At 31.8% G+C, this 26,531-nt stretch overlaps 1 protein-coding gene across 28 annotated transcripts in view; it reads left to right on the plus strand.

The window, feature by feature from the left end:
- LOC130899969 (disks large 1 tumor suppressor protein) overlaps nt 1-26,531 on the plus strand; it is a 1,257,949-nt gene that overhangs the window by 375,274 nt on the left and 856,144 nt on the right. The window lies entirely within an intron of this gene.

Here is a 26,531-nt window from a genome sequence, read left to right on the forward strand (position 1 = left end):
AGAGGTGTTTCTTTGAAACCGTAAAACTGCAATTTGTTAATTAAAATATCATGATTAACACAATCGAAAGCGTTAGAAAAATCACAAAAAGCTGTTGCAGTGGAGTGATTACTGAATGAACATTATTTAGGGGGGCGAATATAGCATCATTTGTGCATTTGTTACTTAAAAATCCAAATTGATGGATAGTAAGTATTTTATATTTAAACACAAATGATTAGCGATGAAAATAACAATGTTAGTGTCAACAATTGTATATGTAACAAAAAATATTTCACTTCCTTTTTGCCGTTTGCCGCTTATTTACAATTCATTTTCTCTTTGTTGCGGTGTCGTATGATACAATTCAATACTACCCTGAATTCCATATGTAATCGATAGCTTTTTATAAAAGAAAACTGTATCATTTTTTGTGTGGGTCTGCTTATATTCAGAATGATTAACATCGACGAATAAACTTTTCAACCGTTGGAAATATATTCGTTGGAAATATATTCGTTGTATACGTATAGTACAATATTCATTTGACTTTTCATTTGTAATAAATCTGATTACTCGGAAATTGCAATGGGAGTATTATTGTCATTATAATTGAGAAGAAGCATTGAAAAAAGTAGAAGAAGTATGTAAGCTTTGAAAAAATCTAGGTTAATCGCTCTAAAGCTATAGAAGGTGCACTGATAGATCGCTAGATAAGAAAATTGAGTTTGTATTTTATTACATATATTGACCCAGAAAAATCTTGTGTAAAGTGGAAACTCAGTAGAGTCTATTAGAAAAATTGCACTTAACCAAATCATTTATACAGAGGATTTCAGGACTTGATCCGGAAGTGTGTAGAAGTACAAGGTGCACAATTAAAACATTTATTATAGTTTTTGTGTGTATTTATTTGATAAGATGACATTTTATTTCATAATTTAATTTTTCTACATTTCAATTCTCTCCTTATGAGAGTAATACGATTTTCGCCAGTATACAATTGAATTAGAAATGTTTGATTATATTGAAACACCTTCTGCAAGTATTTTCAATGAATAATTACAATTTATGATATTTTTATTTGGAATGTGTCTTTATACTTTGATAGGATAAAAACTGAAAGAAATCAAACACGTCAAATTTTCATCAGTCTTTAAAATAATAAAGAAGAAACTAATTTTAAAACAGAAGAGACCTAAAATCAAAAACAATTAGGAGCATAAACGTATCAAAAGGTCTAAGAAATAAAAAATAAAGAAAAGAAATATATGTATAAATTTTTCATTAACCGATATATTCTATCAAGAAACTCATCTCTAAACTTGATCAAATCCATGATTCTTTCTATTTTCGGTTTGTTACCATTCTTACTTTTTCTGATAAATACTTTTTCCATTCGGTTTCGTTTGATATCAGTTTCTTCTGAGATCAGTTTTTCTGATATCAGCACCGTTTTTAATCTCTATACCTTAATTTTCACTTCTCACAAACTCTTTTTTTTTATTTTCATTTTTCATTTTTCTTATGTTGTCCTCACGTTATCTTCCAGTTCGTCTTAAGTTAAGTTATTCTAATTTTTTTCATATTCTCCATTTTCATTCATCCATTCATAGTTCCAAAATATCAACGTGTAGAAAGGATAGTTATGAATAGGTACTCTACAGACTTTATAAAATAAGAAACAAAAAGATCGGACACTACTTTTGATATTTCAAATTCGTCCCAGCTCTTCCAGCACTGATTGTTTTCTAAATAAATTTGATTAGCAATAAAACTTAAATCAGTCATATCGATTTCTTAGTTAGGTGGAGATTATTCAATATATAATGATTGCTTATGATATTTTCCACTAGTAACTAATAATTGCTTCCTGATTAATATTCTCAGGTTTCTTGCATCCTAACAATTTGAATTAACATGGATTAATGAGAACATTCAACGGATCTCTTTTAATTCTAATTCAGTACAATAATAGTAGCTACGTCTCAGACAAAAGTCAATTCAATTAGTGAAACTGGAACTTTCCTAATCAAAAGTTGCCTTTTCATCGTCTTACCGATAGAAGCTTATTTAATTCTGCTCTGAATTTTCTTTTCTCGAAACATGAATACTGTCACTTTACTTAGTTTTGCGACGTATCTCTCTACCTTCTTTACTTTCCAACGGGCGAAAATTTCTTTCCTCAAAGAAAATAAGAAAATGTGGTTTTTCCTAACGAACACAAGATAATCCACTTAGATAGAAGTATATCTTTAGAAGTGTCTTATTACGTTTTTAGTAAACTAGAGAAAATACAAAACACAAGTTATATTTCTACATTTTACCGATATTTTTTATTCAGTTGAAGACGTGAGTTTCTCGAAATGTGTTGATGAAAGATACCATATAAGTTCTTTTGAATCTAATTCAACTTCAAAAAACATTTTAGTCGTTGTGTAATTGATTCTATTATCGTTTTTATTTTTACTAGACGCTAATTTGTTGTCTGTAACCTTTAGTGTTGTGTACGAGACGAGACTGAAGAATCTCTTTTTGTATTTCAATAGAGTGGAAATTTTTTATGTTCCCAATGTAAATGAAAACCCCAAATGAAATTATATTCTTTAACAAATTTGATAATTGAAAAAAGAAAATTTTTTACCCACGCTATAGTTTGCATGGTACACCACAAATAAAATATTATAACTAGTAATAATACCTGGTAATAATAAAACTATATTCTGTAATTTTGACGTATTTATCGATGTAACCCCCTTTTGCTTTTATTATTTCGGTACACAATTTTAGCATTCTCTGCAACAGTTTCCACAAATAACCGTCGTCTATTTGGTACCATTTATTTTTGAAGATATTTCAAAGATGTTAAGTGAAAATAGGACACTGCTTTCTGACTTTCTAGGCCAATTTGTCTCACAACTCAATCGGGTTGAGGTAGGTTAACTGTGACGACCAAATCATTACTTTCAGAACATTCTTCCTTTCCAACTCCTTAATAATTCTCTCTAGTTCAAATTCTATGTTCTTTAGCCACCTAAAAACTTATAATTTGATGTCTTTAAGGAAGTTTTTTCACTATCATCCTTCTTTCAATCTCATTCTCACTCTAGAACTGCTCAAAGGCAGTTCCCTACATTCATTGATTTTATCTGCTATCTCTGGGCCCTTGAGTAGTGGATCACGTTTAGTGATCTTCAGCGGTTGAGGTTTAACGAGGCCGCCCTGAACTCTATCACCAAAGTGGATGCATATTTTTTCACGTTGTAGTTCACAATACGTCGAGGTATTTTGAATTCGGCGGCAATGGTGCGGTTACTTTTGCCTAAGCTTGCTATTAATGCATGAGCTTCAACTGGTATTTCTTTGGTTTCACCCGTTTTTTGAAACTTAGTCTCAATTTGCGTGGAAGAGAACATTTTGTATTCCAATTTCACAAACAGTTGTCCAAGAAATATAAATCCCAGCACTTTCTCACGTCTTACAAAGCTAACTGGGACTAAACTATAATCATAAACACTGAAGAAATAATTCACAGTAGAAGAATAATAAACAAATCATCAAATACAAGTTTTAACTTGTCGCACCCGTCGACAAAATATAAACATACGCTCGTATAAAGTAAACAAATAACGGCCTTGTTTGACAAAATGAGAGAAATTTGTTCAAGTGTATTACTTTAAAATTTGTTTGACGAATTATGGGGTGAGGAAAAACTTTTGATCGGTAATGTAGGTAAATAAAATACCAAAAATGGAGGTTGAGCAGTCCTCAAGCTATTGAAAGGTTTAAGTATGTCTGATTATGTATACTGAAATGAGAGCTTTTAGATAATTCATTAATATGATTCATTCCTCTTCGAACTCTTTATTTTAACTCGTAGATTTGACTAAGAATACTTCAAACCAGGATTTTATTCCTAATGCTTCGGATCTGGGATCAACGAGTTATTCCAAGAAGAACCTACGTACTGAACTTTGAATATAGCGTATATACAAAAAATTGAATTATGAGGATGTCCGGTATATTGTGAAATCAATTTTTCATACTGAATTCATAGATTATTTCCATGGAGAAGAAAATTTTGTTCTCCGTTATTCGTGTTCCAATATTTTTTACTGACAAATGATACGTCAGCTCGGCTCTATCCAATGTCTATAATTAATTATGCTTGTTTTAGCAAAAAACAAAGGCTTATATGCGAGACATATCCGATTCTTCTATAAGACGGTTTATAATATGGTTGTAAAACCTCGTCTTTGTTAGTCGTTGAATAAGTAGAAAGATCTTCCCCCTTCACTGTCGACAACTTTAACCCAAAGATTAATTCGCTTCTCATAACGTCGCCCTCTCTCCTCATTGTTCTATTAATTTTTCTTGTCATTTGGAAATAAGAATTTTTAGGATTATGGAAACTTCCAATCGTTAAATATATTTAGGAATTTTTGTGTGTGAAAAATTCAGTACAAACATGCTCAAATGATCTTACGGAATTGATGCATACGTATTCAGAATCTGTAATACGATAATACGAGGGCTGCTACCTAAGTTTTGAGATACATAAAAACAAATGCAAAACACTTTTGCATGTGTTAATTCTATTCTTTTACCAAGATGAATGTTTTCAGTATATGTACACATCTCAAATAGCATTCGTATAACAACACTTTCTGTTTATATTCACCATTAAAAATGTAAAACTTGGCAATGTCAGATTTTACATATTCACATCAGTGTTGCCATATTTCAAAACTTAAGCAGCAGCCCTCGTATAATTGAATATAAGCCTATTTTGTTCATTCCAAAACTATCTACATGAAGTCGATAATAATCTTTGGACGCTGTAAATTGCAAATAGTAAATAGTAACAGGGTCGTACTTCAAAGAAACTTTATTTAGACTCTCTATCTCTCTAATTATGTGGATTAAATGAAACAGAAATTGAAATACAAAACTCAAAAGTACATAAGTTTATTGTGGTAAGTCTGTATTAAATTGACAAAATATATATACGAGGGGTGTCCGAGTTTCCAGCCTGAAAATGTCAGCCCTTAACATTAAAAGTTGTGATATATATTTGCGCAAATGTTGAACCTCTCATTTTATTTATATAAAAAAGATATTTTGTATTCAACTACAAATTAGTATAATTTGAGTCTATTAACATCGGTAACTATATGTTTAGATAGTATTTTAGAATGTGCAAAAATAGCTAAACTTATTAATTGAAATCAAACTGGTCAAGTTAACATAATTGAACTTATCTTTAATGATTCAATATCATTATTTATTATATAAATGAACGAATTGAAAACATCTGCCATATTTTGTAACCACTTTTCAATATATTCCGCAAACTGTTTTATTACATTCTTCACAGAATTTTTGCGTTTTTCCGGTTATTCAGGCGCCCTGTCAACAAATATATTATGATCTTACAGCAATTTTCAACAACTTGTAGAATTTATTGGTTTTTCATGTTTTCGATATTAATCAGAATGATAAAATTTTCATAACTTGCTTCTATCAGTGGCATACATAATTCTCCCTTCATTTATCTTTTTATGATATTTTTTTAATATATCTCAATCGTCAAAAACTGTTGCTTGTATTCGAAGGAAAGAATGAGAAGTGAATTGAGCCACTAACCTTAACCTGAATTGTCGAGGTGTTCTTAGCCAGGTAACTGTTTAATTGTTGATTCTGGGGTAAGTCTGAAATGCTCGTCTTTTTATTTTTCAGAAAAGATGATAGAAAAAATTGTTGTTTTCACTAATTTTACAATATTTTTCATTTGTAAGTTGATTCAGTCCGGCTCGAAGGACCAAATGTTGCTTGTATACGAAGGACCGATTTGTTAAAATGATAAGGACTGTATTTAATTTGTTTATTGATGTAAAAGCCTAAAGATCGAACTAAGATTAGTAACATATTCTCGTCTTCACGACTACCCTGACTTAGTGAGATCCCCTTCTATATCTAAGGGTAGCAGATACAATTCCCACTTGTTATATAAATATTAGTATATAACAAAACTTATTGATGCTCGTATTATAGAGAAGTGAACTTTTATATGTCTCTTTGAAATTAGAAATATTTGCTGACATGAGAATTTGAAAGAATACTCTTTTACATGAAATTATTTTACCACAATTGCTTTTATATAGAATTTTATATAGAATTCTTGTTGGTGCAACTAGCAAATTCCTCAGTCAATTTCATTTATTGATAAAGTCTCTATATTTGTATGTGGGCCAGATTTTTACCGAAGAATACTTAAAGTCAGTTATTATTGGTTGTATCTTTTGAACCTAAAAGTTTGGTCTGTTCCTGTAAATATTGTCAGTTGTGACGATTCACCATAGGAATATTTTGAGTTAATTCATCATTCATTTTGTGATTTCGCTTTGTCTTCGATTGTATGGATGATGAAATTCTGATTATCAAACCAGAGTGTTATGGCAACCAAAAGTGTTACTTTGAAATGGTTTGTATCTTCCTTGAATGTAAAAAACGGTTTTTAAGACTAATTATTTCTTTGGTATTTACTAATGACGTCAGATACTTAAGAATTAATGGTAAAATCACTTTATTTGATTTATCCTACAAAGGAGTTTGATAACATCTAAAACTCAACGATTTTCAAATTCGATCATGGTTCTTAGTCTCCATTTTGTAAGTGCCCTTCAATGATCTGTACATGTAGTGAGTTTGGCAAAAAAATTATCCTTTGCTTGTTTTGCCATTCAATCTGTGTCTAATCAGCTCAATTCTCGTGCTTCAACAACTTACTACACGTTTTTCATATAGAATTTTCGCTATGGTTTGCCTTTCTGGGGTCTTGTAGTTTGCATTGCGAATTGTCCAGGAAATCGTAAAATTTTCTTGTGACAATAAAGCTTATTTCTCTCTCCCATCCTCGTCGGATCCAACCCATTTCTTACGATATTCTACTAAACATAGAATTATTATTACCAGCGAACGTTTTCGCTGGTATAGCGAATTCAAAAGTGGACGTATATCTATGGGTGATGACACATTATTGGTTCTTCGGAGACAATCGGAAACATTTAGAAAGCAAGACGTTTTATGGAAGAAGATCCAAGATGCACCTATCAAACATTTGGTACAATTCATGGTAATGGAGCCGCAACACTATATTTCATTCCAATTGATCATCTTCATAGGAAAATAATTGTTACTAGTCGGTTGAGGCTTACGATTAACGGTTTCCAAAAGGCAGAGCGGGTAAAAATTGCACAGGAAACTTAAGAAACGTTTTAAAATGATGATCATCATTCTTCCTAAAATAGTGAGAGGTTATGAATTTTCCATACCATTTTATAATATTTCCACCTGCCAGAAAAGCCATGTGTGGTTTGAAGACGATTCACTAATACCAACAATGAAGAGAAAGGTCTATCAAGAAAATTATATACAGTTTTCCTTAGTATTTAGGTTATAGCAAAGTGGTATACCACAAATTGTTCACCTGCGGTTTTTCGGATTTATCAAACTATTATATTTTTCTATTGGATCCCTGGAAACAGAAATTACAACTGCGCACAAGATGTTATTAATCTGTTTACAGTTATTATTCTGACAAAAATTCCGTGATGTCGATAGAAAACTAGTGATGAAACTTATGAATACATAGTTAATTATAAAGAAATCAACTTTAAATTATTGTAATGTTCTTCTTATTCATTTAAGCAGTTTTTACTCAGAAAACTGCGGGGTTCATTTATATACACAGTGCACCAAACTTACGTAATTCACTTATATTACTTACTATGCACTAACTATTACTATACCGAGTGAAGGTGTTAACTACAACATTAAATTGGTTATTGACTCCTTGTTGTAACAGACTCATTTTATATACACTACCATCACATTCCAAAATCTTTGATTTCCTGGATATCTCTAAATTGCCACAAACAAAAAAAAAGGTTTTCTTAGAAATAGTCCTTTAAAAACAGTCACAATATAATGTAAACATAAAAAATAAAAAGTAATTGCCTCTAGAATAACTTTAGCTTCGATTAACATATATTAGAACAGAACTGGCTCCACGGTCTATATCAGTGATGGAGCTCGTAACATCGCAAGGTGATATAATGGAACATTTGCAAAACGACGTATGAAAAAAGAAGTTTTTTTTATTTATCACAACGAATCCATCACTTTACCACGAGTCTAGCTCCGGTGTCTATCTACATACCAGATTTAGCATCATGCGATTTCTGGTTCGTCACGAAAATAAAAAATGAAAGGGAAAAATTTTGACACATTTTCAGATGTTGAGATAGTCACGGTAAAGAGATAAAAACCATCAAAAAAACCTTTCGGAAATGATTCTTGAGATAAATTTAACGTTGAGATGAAATTTGTCATAATACCTCTTATGTTGCATTATAAATAATGCAAACAATATTTTAACATTCTTGTGAATATATGTAGCAAAAATAAGAAATTAAATTACTTCGCCTAGTAATGAACCTCGATCAAATAAAGAATGCCTAATGAGGCTGAATTCTTACCTCCGAATCAATTCAAATGCGTCTGTTGCCTCAACTAGTTTTGTTTTTGATTTGCTGATACTTGCATCTTTCCTACGTCTAACTCAATAGTTGTTAACAAGTATATACATAGACAATTCACTAACTAGTATCAAATTACCCGAGGAGAATGTGGAGTATGGTACAAAACATCTTTGAAGCTGTACAAGGCATCGATTGGAGTGAAACTTTATCACAATTACATGAATACAAAACACAGTTCTGATGCACATAGTATTGAAGTTGGAAACTTGATATTTCCTTGAAATTATTTCTGTACTCATATTTATTGAATTATCTATCTGAAATTACACAAATATGGAATATTCTAATAACAGTTTTTCATTATAGTCGAAATTGCGCTTCAAAAAAAGTAAAACGCTTTAGTATTAAATAACAAATTTATCTCAGTCAAGTGAAAATTTTCATTTTTATAATAGCCAACTTCTATCTACCTACACTCTCTTTTGAGAACGTGCCAAAAATATCACTGAAATACTGGAAACATTAACTTTTCTTTGTTGTCAACGTTCCAGAAAAAAATGAGATATAACTTAATTCTATTGTTTCCAATGTTCTGTAAGTGAATGTTAGCTCAAGTTAAAGAGTATCAAGTAAATCATATTTTTTTCATATCTACACTTTTGTATTTATATACATTACCATTATACAATTGATCAACAAAGACTTTAATTTCCTTCAGATTTATTACAATTATTTTTGCACGCATACATGAAGCATTTTCTTTCTATTTCAACTATGAACTTAAATGGAAATTGAAAATATATTGAACTATTTGAACGCCACGACAATATTTTCAAGTTGGAAAACAAACCTAGCCCCAAGAGTATGGGATTGTGACCCATCTAACTTCACTATATGCTTAATTCTTAATTCGAAAAAGTACGATTCCCCAAACGATGGGAGACAGTTTGGACGTGCAAACATGTGTCTTCCATATGAACAAGTCTTCTAAGATAACACTCTTTGTAAGTATAATGAAAATTAACAACTTGCGGGATTGCGTGGAATATTGATGATCTCTTTATTGAAAAATAATTAGATGGTTTTAATATTGCGTTAACACGGCACCCACTAATATCCAGGGTCCTTCATGACGAGCTGAATCGATATGCATATGGGAAAATACTGAAAATTTGCTGACATGGGTTTTCCGAAATACTCGTTCCAGCTAAAATAATTTCAGTTTTCTGAAACTTCTGGCTTTCAATTTGCTGCACGGTGCAACCAACTGACCGTGGGCTTTACAATTATGAATAAGCCGTGTAAGTGTATCAGGGGTGGGTCGTGGTCTACCCGGATATCGCAAACGGAAAGTATGGCTGGCTCGTTTAATAACCCCATCACATTCTCCGTATATTACCAGCAAACTGAAATAATCTTCATGATGAACAATTTTGCAACGCTTCTGCAGACAACTGACAAAATGGGGGTTGCCATTTGAAAAAATTAAGTTTTCGAAGTTTTTAGACAGCGAAATTCGGCACCATTTTCTGAACACCTTATATAAATAAGTGTTATTTCTCCAAATCCCAAAAATATTAGACTTCACCCACTTAAACTTAGAAATATAAGTTTCTTAGTGGAGGGCTGCATGTGTCGAAAAATTTCGAAAATGATTGAAAAATGACTTTAGGCAAATATATATAAAGTTATATTTTAATTTTGCGTAGATTCCAAAAATTTAATAAAAATCATAGCATTTCGTTTAAAATAACGAAGTTTGGGCCCTTATTTTAGCTGAAACGATCATTTTGGAAAACTCATGCGAGCATATTTTCATAACCCTAGTTGCAGTACTTTCCTATGTACATATCGATTCAGCACGTCGTGACGGATCCTGTACAATTCTAATACTTACCGTGTATCTGTAATACTAAGATAGTCCCAGAACTACCGGGCCTTACCTTGAGATGGCGGTAGTTGCTTGAGAAATACCACTGTATTAGAAAGTACATAATCTCTACTTCATATATTTCAAGTTTGAAAATGCCACGTTGTTTAGTATTTGTTTTACAGCCATCAACAGCCATCAGTGAATTTGTAATGATTACAGATTATAGTTCTATTAATACTAAATTTTTATCTATATATGTCCAATATCTTTCAAATATAAATATCAAAATCGATCGAATTGTTTTTATTTGTTGTGTATCCCGCGAACTATAGGGTGGGCAAAAACTTTTGACCGATAGTGTATGTATATCAAAATGTATGGAAGCTTTGAGTTATAAATTCGATCACTTTTTGAGTCGTTTGAAAAAATCTTTATCCTCATTATGAGTTTCCCCACATATTTATACTTTGTACGCTAAAGATTCAATTTATTCCTTGAATTTACTAAAATATTCGTATATTTTGTGTAAAGTTACTACGGATATCTGCATCTGTTAATACTAATTTGTGAAATCAATTAATTTGCGTAATGATTCAATTAATTGAAGTTCAAGATATTCGACATGTTAATTCCACCGCAAATTCCCACTATAATTATACCGTAATCTATTATCGCTGACGTGGCTTTGAATTTTACCAGATAAATTGTAATTGTGTGGAATTTATTGATTGAAAGTGACGTATTTGTTTAGAAATCCATTAAACAAACTCATTATTCTCCTTAACCAAATATACACTGAAAACTCAATGTTTTTCCTGTGGTACAATTTTGATTGACTTTTGATTATTAGGGAAAAGGCGATTCGACCTATTTTTACAACATTCATCCTAATTCAATAGAGAAATATCGGTACCAATAAATTAGAACTATCATATATAATATATGGCTCTATATTTTTACATTGATTACCCCTATCAATATTCACAGCTCACCAGGTTTCTTGCCTGTATCATATCATGTATGTTCAGACAATGACGAGGCATTATGAAACTATGTGAATAGACTATAATCGTCAATTACTGCTAGACCTTATCTCATATATACACCTCCAGAGTGAGGTTTCTTGCTTATTTCGAAATAGAAGCATTTCCGTAGACATAAATTTTCCGGGGCAATAAAAAGTTCCTTTTTTGCCAGGGCATTGGACCTTCAATTTATTTTGATTTCTATTAATCAAGCGTGTTTCATCAAGTTTTTTTCTGTCAGCATCCAAGGTCTTTGCCGAAGGAATTCGGTGCTTTGATAGCTGTCTAATTATCAAAGTGAATTGATTTATAAAGTTCCCATTTTTTTTTCCCAGGCTCATTTCTACGTATCTTTAAAAGCAAGTTACAGAAAAATAGCCTAAGCTAATCAAATCTTATTTGGGAAAAACGTATTCGTTTGTTCATTCATACCCAATTTTCCAAATTTTTTTATCAAAACTTTCCTGGAAACTTTTTGTAAACTGCAATTAGTTATTATCGGCAATCCTAACATACCTTGACCATCAGTAGAAGTTAGTTACCGTATTATAACGACTTTGGCGTTAAATGTATACCTTGAAGACACCTTTACGGGAACAGAGTATTTGGTACCAGCTACAAATACTCCATATACAGTTTTTGCATACCTTCTAAACGTATTTTTTCTGAAAGATTGAGTGATCTATTCTTTTCTTCAGTCTCATGCACTATTTCGTAACTGGGAAGATATACTGATGTATTTGGTTAGAACGGATCAAGCTCTCCGATTTTGGATACTTTAACTGCCTTATTTAATAATCTGAGAATGAAGTGACTGCAATCATTGTCTTGATATCAATTCAAGAACTCTTAGAAATAAATTGCCCTCAGATAAAAAACGGAGTGTCCAAGATTCATCGCCACGAAAGTTTGGATGATATATAATAGTGAATAATATAGAAAAGAGATGGAAGGAACACACAACTTCAAAATGCATTAAAGATTTTACAAAAATTCGTCCTGAACATGAAAACGACATATATTAGTACTGACAGAAATAGTTGATGACAAAAATAACAGGCGGTAACTAAAAAAAAAATGCGTTCAGTAGTCTATGAATATTACAGTTTTTTTATTTTATACAGAACATTACATATATAATTGGAATATAATATTGGATACATATCTTCACCGATTGCAGACTTTATTCCACTGCATACCATCAGTTTAATCTGAAGACTAATCTTAAGAAGACTACCCGACAGACATCAAGAAAGTCTTGGAGTTCCTTAAAGTTGCCGAGGTGTTTGAACAAAAAATACTGTTAATCATTTTAGTGTTAATAAAATGAAATCTAACAACAAAGTTTTCTCCAAATTACTACTGTAGCTAGATATAACAAGGCTAAATCTATATCTGGAGGATAACTCCTCAGTAATGGTACTCTCAATAATAGAAATGTTGCAAGCAGTAGCAAATGTCTTCAGAAACTGATGGGCCTGAAGTGGAAATACTGTACAATTTTCAGGTTTCCTTCCTTATATATCGATTTGAAAATGTTCTAATACTTTCTTGTCCACAATTACTACTTTTAGTTCAAATTCTTTTAGCACTACGCCTTCACAATTGAAGAAAACATAGACAATTACCCTGATGTACGACTATAATTGACGGGCTTTTTAGAACAAGGTGGGTCAATGGTTTTCCATTGATAATTTTGAACTTTTGTCTCAAAATTATGACCATAGATTCTAGTAACTATTTTGGCAATGACATCCGATTTACCAAATGGAAACGCAACCTTTTATTTATCAATTAAAAGTTATACCTTATTAAAATGCTTTGCACGAGAGTTAAGTTCTTGAATATTCGGTCGCAAATTTCAATGAGCACTTTTTGTATAATTTTATCCGTTTTTGAGATCGAAAAACTGCTAGACTGTCATTCGTCCTTTTTCATTCATTTGCAGTAATTTCTGAATCGGCCAAAAAGTATAGTAACGTGTCATTTTTTAACGCAATTATGAAATTGTTTTATCAAAATAGCGGGCTGTGATCGCTTTTATTCTCATGCCAAATCAAGTACCAATAGCAATATATAACTTCTTCTTCACTTCAAATTAATAATGCTCACAGTGGTACTTTTAATATTACTATCACAAAATAAAAATTGATAATAGCTTTTATCAAATTTTGTCAAGTCTACAGACGTAGAAAAATTTTTGTATTAAACTCGTGAGTAAAGTAACTTCTTTTCACTTGTAGGTCAAACCGTCCTACTCGTTAAAAAAAGTTTTACTTTACTCACTTGTTGCATAAACTATTAACGTATCGAGAGTTTAATCAGCAATTTTTTCACTCTTGTCTTAATATTTGAAATAGATGCAGCCTAAGTAATCGCTACCATGAAAATTCATTCAATTAAAACCATCATGAATAATTATATCACTGAACTATTCTATTTCCAAAAAAATTCAAAATTCCAGAAGAATTGTTAGTACATTGTTAGATACAAATCCCAGTAGAATTCGTTACTGAAATACAAAATATTTATCGAGTATACGATTAGTTTTTTTATGTTATACGTCAAAAGATGTGATTGAAACTATATCTGTAGGTATCAATATCATTTTCTCATTTATCTGTTATTCTGGATGAATTTTTCATGCTTGTGCCATTTTTTTGACATTAAGTTCAAGAAAAACTTTCATGGCATTCGAGATTAGAGATGTTTTCTAGCTAATTACAAAAAAAATAGGAACTAATGATATAACTTCCTTCCATAAATATAATTTGATCGTTTATGGCAAACTTATACGCCACTGTAAGCAATTTTTAACGTGTCTCTTTATATGACACGTGACAGCGCTTTCGTAACCTATGCTATTACGTACATGATATTTTACAAGAAAAAAAAACTCTGCGAAATATCGCGCAGAATAAGCAAAAAGGTATGAAAAAGTGAAACTGTGTAGTGAGACACGAAAATTTGGAAATTTCTATTCGTCATAAATAGTGAAAGACTGAATTTTATGTATTCAATGGTTATTTGGAAGTACAAATTTAAACACATTCGTGGCACGTTGAAGTCGAATATACAAGTGTGGTTCAAATATGAACTGTAATTTTTGAATAAACGCGCGAAAAATGCAGTTTCCCAAAAGTGGCTGCACTGGATATTAGACTGGTCTATTACGAAGCGTAGAGAATAGCCAGGACCTCGTAACCTCGCTTTTTAATATATTTATAGCCATGAGCGAGAATGATGAACCAATATCTGTTGCGCAACGCATCATTATTCGTTCTTGGTCAAAGATAATGTGAAAATTATCGAAAAATACTTGAGCAGTTCGGGTGCCTATTCAAGACTCAAATGTATGAATGGGGCTCCTTTTTTCAAAACGTGGTGACAAACTTTCCACATGCCTGGCGCCCCAGATCAAGTTTTCCCAATGAGAACGTTAGCGTTATAAAAAACCTCCTCTTGGGAGATCGATGCAGTGTTGCACAAGATACGGTTGAGGAATTGCGCATCAGCCCAGATAGTATTTAGCAAATGATTCATGAAAGGCTCAGTTACCGCCAAATTTCAGACAGATGGGTGTCAAGACTTTCGAATTTTGAGAAAAAATTCAAACGCTGAACATAAAGTATAAAATAACCCCGAATGTTCACCACAGATGAGACTTGAGTACACCACTATATTGCAGAAAGTGAACCCACGTCTTTGAAGTTGAGGATGAAAGGCGAAGGCGGGTAAATTATAGCGAAGGTTACACTTTCACCGGGGAAGGTGTTTTGGGATATGAGAGGAGTAATTGCGATTGATTTCCTCACTGAACAACGAGCTGTAAACGTGAAGTATAATAGTAACCTCCTAAAAAATACGGTGAAACTTGTCTACAGATCAAAACGACGCGACGTATCAATCCGCTGTGTATTGCATTTAAAAGCAATTTGTTCCAATAAATAGTGCAAAATTATTATCATATTATACTATATTATCTGTCGTGGTTATACTACTAGCAATTACAATGATGTGCATAATGCACATAATAGATACCATCATCAGAAGCTTTAGAGTAAAGCTGAAATTTCATGGTTCTACTATCCGTTGAACTAACACAAAAACGGTTCTCATCGGTGAACAAAATCTCACCAAACTATCATTCCAATTTTGGTTTTATGAAGCCTTTGAACTTAAAGGTGCTTCTTTTGTCCTTTACACTTCCAAATTACCTTCAAAGAAATTGTTAGTTCCTTGATTGATGTTGTACGATGCTACTCTCGGAGTAGTTGAAACAAAAACTGGTCTAACTCTTACTATGTCTTACGTTTTTCGCCTGGTTCTTATCTGTTCGTGTTCTCACTATGTTATCTAAAACATCTTGATGATGTTTTATGTCATTTCACTTTATAATAGACCAAACTTCAATTAGTGCCCAAACTACATTAATCAATTACAAATTATCCACTGTGATGTTAAGAGAATAAACCAAACACGGATAATTACTTAAAAAGGAACCAAAATGTTTGTGACCGTATTTTGAAAACCGTAATGCCACAAGTATTTGGCAATTAGGAAATAAGTTTAGGTTTTACAACTGTGTACTTCATAAGCCATTCACCCTTTCATCTAAGTTCCTCTAAGTTTGTCAGTATGTTTATTCTAACTTTCAACAACAATCTAAAATTTTCTTTGATTGAATTCCGCAGATAAATTTCTGATTCTCTCCATATTACATTTTAATAGAATTTAATTCAAAATGGAATTTCAAACATTCTTTCCATGTTTCGAATATCGTTTGTTCCAATATTTTTTGTTCCGCCTCACAAACTTGATCTAGATAAATTTTTTCCAATACCATATAATTTTAAATTTTCTAATATTTCGATTGTTAGGATGCCGATAATTCAGGCCATCTGTATAAATTAGAAGTATACACAATCCTCCTAAACTTCAGTTTAGATCATAATGAAACTTTCATAAGAACTGTCTGCCTTAAGACCATAACTAATCTGAAAGTGGTTGGATCTTATGTTTTGTAGGAAAATCTAGTAAATCCATTCGGAAAACTGTATCATAGCACAATGTCAGTGTAATTTAATATTCATATACAGAATATTAAGAAGAATAAGTATCATAATCACAAAGTAACGATACTATAAGAATGATATCGTTATGAAATTTTGAGAGATCAAAATTCAAAAGATATAGTCAGGATCTTATTTGACAATATAGACATTTTTTTACGTATTATATAATGAGAAATTCAAAACACATTCCATGGTTACGAATGTTTAGTACACAGTTACATACTTCTATGTTGAAAATGTTACTCGATATTGCCTAAAACTCTCCAATAGGATGAGCCTGGGGAACATTTCAGAGATTATCTTCTTTGGCTACAAATGGTATCTCGTGAGTCTTTAACCAATCTCTGGTTACTCTGGCGTAATGACAAAAGTGCTAGATCTGATCAAAATATTGTTTGTCATTATGTGCATGCAACGCCTAATACCTAATATTCCTGACCTAAGGACGTGGAATGCCTGCTTCTGATACGGTACACCAAACCAAAACTTTATCTTCAAACTTCTTTTTGAATTCCTATTTCACGTCATTGAGACAATTTTCTTTGTAAAATCCATGATCCAAGATCACAAGTCTGTAGTCTACGGAGTGACGTGTTCTTAATGAAGCATCTCGGAATTCTGCGCAACTGATCTTCAGTATATTTTGGACATTTCTTACTTTTCCGATGTTCAACTCCCTTTCGCTTCAGTTCTCGATTGATGGTCACGTGGAAAACCCGAAATTGACGAACTACCCTTCGAATTGATGTTCCTAATTCATCTTTTGCACATTCCACCAATCTATTTGACTGGGAATCAAAGCTTCAGACTGCCCAGTTTTTAGAAGGTTTGGACATGGTATTCTTTGTTCACTTTCACTTATTGTTTCATAATTGGTAGACAGAGCAACATCCTGCTCTCTAAATATATTCACAATATTAGTTTTTGACAATAGTCCAAATACCTTATATATACTTTTTCGGATATCTAAATTGAACGAGTTAAAATGTGACAAAAATTGAAACGACATACGCAAATTGAAACATTATGAAATCTGTATATTCTATAGCGACTAGTTATTTATAATTAAATTGAAGGCAACGAATGTTTTCCGAAATATTTTGTTACATAAGTTATTTATTATTATTATTTTGGATTATTTTCAATCAACACCATGCGAATATATTTGAGTTACTTCATTTTACGAAATCTTCATTAGTTGATATTAAATATCTGTGTTTTTCAATCATAAAATCATAAAAATTGTCACCATATTTAGTGTTGTTGAGATCATTTCAGGGTTAACCCATATAATCATGTAAGTCGGCTAAAAAAGTAAGTTATTAATATTTTCGCGTGGATAGGAACTCAGTTCATAAAAATACCTAGTTTATACAACTCCCATTCGCTATTGAATATTCATAAGAAGCATTGGAGATACGACTTTATTTATTGAACTTATTCCAGAATTTCCGGTATATAACAAATTGCTTTCAGCTCCTAAATATTTTTTTGTTATACATGCCAGTGACTTTTACTATCAATATTTCTTAATTTATATCTTTTGCAAATGAAATTAGTGATGAATTAATATCTTTGTTAAGCCTTTTCTTGTATTTTATACTAAGTATTGTATAACTTTGCAATATACTCGAGAAGGGTACATTTACATGATAAAATGACTTCTATTTATAAAAACTGAGAATATCTCGTTAAATCTAGATAGTTAATCACTGGTTAAACAATCCTTGAATGATATCACCAATTTATTTGAAGAAATTATTCTAGTTCGCTAAATCCTAAGATACACGCTTCCAACTCTCTAGCAAAACAAAACAAAACAAAACAATGGTGAATAATTCATACAATGAATAATTCACTCCTGAATTAATTTACGTGTACTTGAAATGAACTCGAAAAACATATATTGTCAAGTGTCGAATTTAATAATATTGTCAAGAACAGAATTCTTGAAGACATGAGTTATTAATTCACAAATAAAAACAGGCAGTTGGAAATACGAGGCTAGGAATACAATTATTTCAAAGTTGAATGGAACTGGAAGCATTCTTAAGAGTCTTCTTTTGGGATGACTTTCACCTGGTCCGTAGTGACATTACTAATGTCGTAAATGGCGTCAAAACGTTACCAATTTAGGAACCAATAGTCGCATAGTGCTAAATCTTGTGAGTGAGGAGGATATGATAAATTTTAGAGGCAAAAAACTCATTATAGAAGAATCGCTTCATAAATTTCCATTTATTTTCGAGGTCGAAGCACATCTCGACCGTTCTTCAACTTAATTCAGAACGAGTTCAGGCATTTTTTATCATCAATATATCAAAAAGAAAGTTAATATAATAATCAGTAACGTGGGATGATAATGGTGTAAATAATTTTCAATAAATCTGGATTGTGTAATCAAAAATGATTATTTGAACTTATATTGACTCACAAATAAACTGCTTACTTACGTAATATTATCTTAATATGGAGCTGAAAGCGTCAAAATCGAACATTTCTTGACATTGATATTTCATTTCTAAATATTGTCAATTTTAAACAATGTTTTTTGATAACATATATTTTTTCCACAGTTTTCGCTTTTCAGGCACATTAAGTACATTGGAAAAATAAGTTCCACCTTACTTGGTTTGAATGTTGATGAGATTTATCTCGATTAATACAGGGGGAAATCAAAGGATCGATGCGCTACGTATTCTACGAAATTTCTTTTTTCCTGAAGCGAATCCTTGCTGCTCGTTTGTACTTAGTCGGTTCCCGTTCATCCTCTATTTTACGGTGTCCTGCCCGGAAAATTTCTATTTTATAAGGTCTTTAGAGCTTGATCGACTTCTTGAATAGTGACATCCGCTTTAATCCTTATGTGCGGTATGTTGGTTTCATTTGAACAGTTCTGTTAAATAGTCTATTCATTTGTCCTCTGTCCTCAGATATTTCATTTCTTAATTTTTTGGAGAACGATTGCCAATGTTTGCTTCTCAACACGCTTATATTAGTTTCAACTCTATGTGGACTTGTAAGTTGATTGTTTGTTTATAACTGTAGGTTATTATTGTTAGTATAACCCACCACTTGCGTTCGTAAGCCGAGTGGACTAAGGCGTCAACCTACGGATCCGTCTGTCGTGGGCTCAAATCCTGTTCACAAATTTATTTTTTTAAGCCAACTTTTTCAGAACTTATAATAGAAAATTATAATATTATATATTCGATTTTGTGGTCTCAATCTACCTACTACATGCAACGAATCATCTCTTTTCCTTAGTTGATTCCAAGGCTTCAATCTGTCCAGTTCTTGGAATTTCACCGAGGAAATGAAAAGCTGAAAAACAATATGAAATTATTTGAATTGGAAATTCTGATTTAAAATAGTTTCTTTTATAATATTTTAAAGAAACTTTTTCTAAATATCATGCCTTTTCTCTTGATACTACTTATTATGCCTTCCAAAGCTAGATTAAATAGTACCGTTGACAATGCGACCCCTGCACCTTATTATAATCTTTGTTGTGCTTTGAACGATTCACTTTTATTGTTATTAATTTTTACTATGTTGGTTGAGTCCTCTAATGTCATCTTAACTAGTTGAATTTCTTTGTTTGGAAGTTCTAATTCTCGTAATTTTGGATCAACTTTTTCGGCTCAGACTATCGTAAGCTGCAGGGTCTGTGCTGGTATCTCATATGATAAAGTCGAAAGTTTCAGTTTCAAAGTTTCAAAAAGTACCTTTTGAATCGTTTGACTTGTTTTGATTAACAAAACTCTTGCTAAACAATCGTCGGATTGCTGCTCAATAATTAACAATTCTTGAAATTACAAATTAGAGCACGTTTGCCTGGCACCATTTCATTTCACTTTTTCATGATAACCAACTTTGAGTGTGAGGTGAGTATAGGGTCAAGGTTGGGTTAGGTCGGGTCAGCTGTCTCTTCTAAACCCTCCTTGGTACTGTTCAAACAATTTTTCTTCGTATGTTTCCAATCTTTTCAAAAATAATGCGTATATTTTTTATGTGACGTCCAGCAAGGCTATTTCTCTATAATTTTCACATAATTATTCGTCTCGCTTCTTGTAAATGAGTAATATACTGGATTTTCTCCATGCTTCTGAGATTTTCTTGGTTTTTCAAATCTGACAAAGTAAATTGAAAATTTCTTTTTCAAGCTGTTATTCTCTTGCACATACTCATAATTTTCTGCAGCATTTTGGTAGTTATGAATTGCTTTTTCTTCTAGTTTTGTTTTTATTCGATTAGATGTTTTTTATTGTAATCAGATTCTTTTTTATATAGAGTTTTGGGTTTGAATGGAAATTTTACTTTCTTACCATTGCTATAAATATTGATGGTAACTCAATATCTTTGTTAAACTGATTATCCAAATCTTTCAGTACGTTTAAATGAATATTGATGCATAATGTTTTCGTACGAGTGTTATTCATACAAACCAAAAAAACATTTCCATAAAATCACAAATCTAGTCATCAGAGTTCCATTTGGTACTATGTACATTTTAATATTCTGTTCTGAAAACAATGGATGAATATTTATTTATACCGTAGTATTCAGTTATTATCGAAAATATACAATTAACCGATAAATGAATATATACATATGAAATAATTATTTGATATGGCTGCTAAAATAACCTCTCTTGTGCCCACAATAGGAATTGCATTAACTGATGCCTTTAATTCGCATATATTACACATCCACACTCCGAGAGAGAGAGAGAGAGAGAGAGAGTGAATTCGGTACAACGCCCTATTTGAATAATCCGATTTTATTATTCTCAAAGTGGATGCTAGATGAAATAGTGTTTCTAGTATAATGGTATTAGGTAATTAGTGCTCTAAAACTAATATCTAATAAAGTTAAAGTGCATATAAAATAATCTTTTGAAATAGTTTATCAGTACTTACAGTTAGTTAGTTAATTAATCAGCCATAATTGCTTTATTAACATTTAGTTTGGTTATTATTGAGTTTATATGGTTCATCGATCTCAAGGGTGCTTCCTAATAACAAAAATATATTGATTTGTCTCTAGTTACATTCAAATTTTAAGTTTGCTTCGCCGTTGATTTGTGAGTGAATTCGCAAGTTCGTAATAGTTTTTATTTAAAATTTGAGAATATAGAAATTTCAAATCCTTTTTAAACTTAAAATAATGCTCTAACATGGATATATCGTTTGTTTCTATTCTTCTGTTCTAATTTAAAAACCTCACTTTGGACACAATGTTGTGCACAAAGTACTTGTGCACAAATAGATATTTTACGCACAAATACTCAATTTTGAGGCTTGGTATTTAGTATTTTACTGTGATGTTTTTCTCATTTTAATTTATTAATACTAACCCACACCTCAATCTAATATTTTCCTTATTTATAATTTATTTGAACTATTTTCCACGGGGAGGTTTGATACATAATTTTTCTTACCTATTTATTTGTACGCTTATACTAAGTACACTAAACTATTTACTATTCGCTAAACCACACACTAAAACTTATTAATCTAATTCTTAATCTATTAATTTATCTAAACACAACGTTTACTTGTCTATCTTGATGTGTTCAGGAAGACATGAGATCATTTACTTCCTCATTGATAAACATACCAGTATTTATACAAAAAAGAATATCTCGAATAATCTATTTCTAGAAAGTGAGCAAATAAATATAAATATATAAAATATAAATACAACATCTAATAATTTATTCAACTGACATATTGGAAAATCCATTTCAATATTACAAATCGAATTTTGTGTACTGGAACGATAGAAATGTGGATGTGTTGAATCGAATTCGTCAAAAATTGTTAATCTCACGGGTCAGCGTTTTATAGTCTCTATGTTTATAAAGTTCATAAACTAACTTGCCAAAATTCATATTTCTGTTAGCCTCACAAAACAATGTTAAATAAAACTTTAATCACATAATTCATAACATCCTTTCAGCTCTTCATAATCTATTATATTACTTACACAAATCGCACTCCCACACGTGAAACGTTGAGGTTAGGAATTAGTCAGATGTGGTAAATACGGTGAGTGCTCAATCAATTCGAAGCGCAATTCGTGAATTTTAGACAAGCTGTTCACCAAAATGGAGCCTTGTCCTGATGGAAAAGCACTTTCCCTTTTTTCATATGCAGTCGCTTTTCTGCAATTTCTCTCTTCACATTATCGAGCAATGATGTGTGATTCTCTCTTGTTGTTTCACCAAGACACTTGATGAATAAAGTCCCATGACTATCCTAAAAAACGCTCTCTATATTTCCAACCGATGAAATCGTCTTTGCCTCCGAGTATTTTCGCCTTTTGCAATCCTCTGTCTAGGCTTATTTTCGTATCAGAAGAAATGGGTTCAGGCTTTATTACAGTCATAAATCGACTCATTTCACTAAAATCGAGTCAATAAGGCCTAGGAAATTTTCATTTGAATGCGCTTTCGGTCCAAAGTGAGCGAACGTGGTACCCAACGTGAAGACAGCTTATGTAGTTCTTCAGTCAGCAATGCTTTTTCTTTATATACCGATTGCCTCGTTTATATATTCCTATATTAATAGTATTATGGCGATGACATTCGTTTTATTAAGAGAGTTTTAATGATTTGAAGAACTCCGAAACCTCGTGTTTGTAAAAAAAGAAGTCTTAATACTTAATAGTAACAAAATGACTAAAGGCTAGATTTCACAATCAGAGATATATCATTGCTTAAGGCCGCTTGACATGATGCAATACAACGTGCAATGCAATGTAAGGCGCAATACTTCTTGATAAAAAGCATGCGCACATGAAGTTCAACTAATTGTTCAATAAAAGATCTCGTATTTATAACGTGCAAGCTGCAATTCTAGGGAGAAATTTAGTTTCTTTTGACTTAACAACCAACCTGTCCATCAGGCTCCAAAACCAAGGCAGCAGTAGATATAATAATTGATCCACTGACCACTTTGTTACTTACTTATTTAGTTTTGCTAACATAATTGCTACTTGTATTTCCTTAACTCACTTATTGAATATTGCTATGACAAGAGACATGCGACGTGCAATATTCATCTATGCAATATTTTGACCTTGCACGCAATTTCTTGCACCATGTCAAGCGGCCTTTAGAAATTTAGAATAGAAATATCGAATTGCGGGCATATATCTTTCATAAATAATGGAGCACAACGAAGCTACAACTGATATCCTCATATTTTCGAAAATACTCATGTTAAACCTAACTATAAGTCTAGCTGCTGGAACTTAACTAGAATTAATTTTATTATGTAGACAAGAATCTTAATAAATTAGTAAACTCTAATTGATTCTGAAGCAACCCTTAAAACTAATAGAGGAAATTAGAATTATTAATCACTACACCCAACAGCCCTTTCTCTTAATTAGTAAAGTATCTATCGAATAGGTACATTAATAACAACTGAGTTGTTTTCCAAAAAATATGAATAGTTAGAACTCGAGTACGAAGAACTGACTTTCAATTTGAAAGAGATTTTTCATTTGAAATTTTTTTAAGCACTTTTAGTACTTAACATTTCTGTGTTATTCTACTATAATTAACATACTAATTTGTTTCTTTTGGGTATATTATTGTTATTTGCGTTTGTTTCAGAGTTATCAGAATTGTGTTCAGTTAATTGAAGATTTTGTTCTCTTTTCTTTCTTCTGGGAATTTTGGACAATCCAAGAGAAATGTTGAACGGTCAGTCTCATATTATACTTGCAACATTTGGGAGGATCTTCTTTTGGATATTTTAGAACTTTAAGTATGATTCTTGATATCGTCATTTGTTGTATCGTCTGTATGTTATTGCTTGTCAATTTATAGGGTTTTTGAAATCATTTTTTCGGTATTCCGTTTAATTTGGATCTTCCTAATTTAATTTTTGATGAAGTTGTCGATTTCATTAATTTATTTTGGTTATAAAGGATGTTTCTAAATCCATGCGACAAAATTCAGCAGGTAATTGCTCGTATGAAATTAAGATGGGTTTTGCCTACAACAAAATTTTCACATCTCTAAAGATGGTGACTAAAATTGAATTTACATAAAAATAAACCAAACGAGAAACAATCCTCTATAACTTTCAACGCAATACGATTCAATAAAATTGATAAAGGAATAAACAAAAATATATAAAATGAATACGTAAACTTTTCAATATCTACTACTAGAAATACGTTCGGAGAGTGTCCTTTAAATAAAACTTCATGTCTTCGAAAGTTGCTTAAGAAAATATTTTGACTTCCACAAGAAAACAATCTGAAGAAAGGTTTTATTAACATTTTCTGAAATTCAATTTCAATGTAATGAAATTATAACTCAAATATTCTCAAAATTTAGATGAAAGTTTGTTATTTTTCTTTTGCATTCCTAAGTTTGAATTTTGGAAAATTATACTATTCAATGTATCAATTGTACAAATAGTTTAAAAAATTCCTCCCGAGTTTGAGTCGAAAGATCTTTTCCGTTAAACAAATTATGAACCTTCCTGTACTTAATATCGAAGGTATTTGGTAATAAATAACCTACAATTCAGGTCCGTAGCTTATTAAGACTATATCGACAATATAGGAGGACTGTTTTCTTTTCAACCTCCGATAGGCTATAAATAAAAGACAAGTTCATATAAAACAATAATCCTCTTCAAAGAAAGTTGCCGCTAATGTAGCCTAACAATTCAGTAACATTAGAGTACAAAACAGACCTTGAATCTTCTGGAAATTTCGTAGACAAAGCAATAAAGGTGAATCTGCGGTTTTCTTTAACCATTCTGTCAATTCGGTGAGCCAGGTCATCTGAATAGACAGATTTGCGTCCTTGGTCCCCTTCATCATGCATATCTTTACGGCCAATACACACGACTAACTCTCCGATGAATTTCTGCAGCACTATGGTCTTCAGCCTGTAGAAAACGAACCACATTTCTCAATTCACACTTCGCAGGGGCATCAATAATAGCGGACATGTTTACGTGGCTGTAGCACAACGCCGACTGACCCCTGAATGTCAACACCGATCAGTTGAACACCTCCACAACGTAAACAATATTTGGTGTCAATCGTGCACCAAAATCGCTGCCCTTTGCATCAATATAGCCTGTGTTGATGGTGTAGGATTAGAGGTATAAATATGGATAAAGACGCGATGATAAACATTGATGTTAATATGTAAAACAATTAACAAATCTTTATTTATCACTGACTAGTTTAATTCCTCGTTACTAAGTGAAAAGAAAAGAAACAAAACACATTTATCATATTGGAGATGAAAAATCTACAGTTACTGTTGGTGCTTCTAAGAATTAGGATTCCATAACAGAACAGTGGATATTTTATATTCAATTAAAAGTATGATACTCCGTACAACATGAAAAATTGTTCGCTAATTTTGTTATATAGCTTCTTGAGCACGGTTATAATCGAAATTATTTCTTCTTTCATTCAATATCCAAAATTATGAGCTCTAGCTCGCTGCAGAGTTATCCGGAACGAACCCCACGCTACGCATGATGCACGCTAGGATGGGGCATAAATTTGTTCCTCTTCATATAACTTTGCTTCTCGTCGTGCTACGGTGATGTTGAATTCCTACCGTTTCTACCCTAAAAAATTAAGTATACGGTTTAATATAATATAGCCTTGAGAACGATTATTATTATATAACCCTTAGAGATGATTGAAAAATACAAAGCTGTATCATACGTTTAATCGAGAGAATTTTTACGGGGTATATTGAATACAAATATATCAGGCTTTCTCATAATGAGGATATTTACAACACGAATGCACGAATTTATTCAAATCAGACTTTCAAAAAAAATTGTTTTACTTCAACTTTGAAAGAGAACATTACAATATTTTTTCAAAACTCAACCAGGTCATTGACAACTAGGTTTCTCTTTAGTACTGTATATCCAGTACTACAGATTAGTTGTACCATACTTTTTCCCCAGACAGCTCTTTAAGGGTCCTATATCTTTCCAAAATTAGATGTCATTCGTTGGTTAATCTTTGCAGA

The sequence above is a fragment of the Diorhabda carinulata genome, chromosome 12, assembly GCF_026250575.1.
Source record: "Diorhabda carinulata isolate Delta chromosome 12, icDioCari1.1, whole genome shotgun sequence".
Lineage (NCBI taxonomy): Eukaryota > Metazoa > Arthropoda > Insecta > Coleoptera > Chrysomelidae > Diorhabda > Diorhabda carinulata.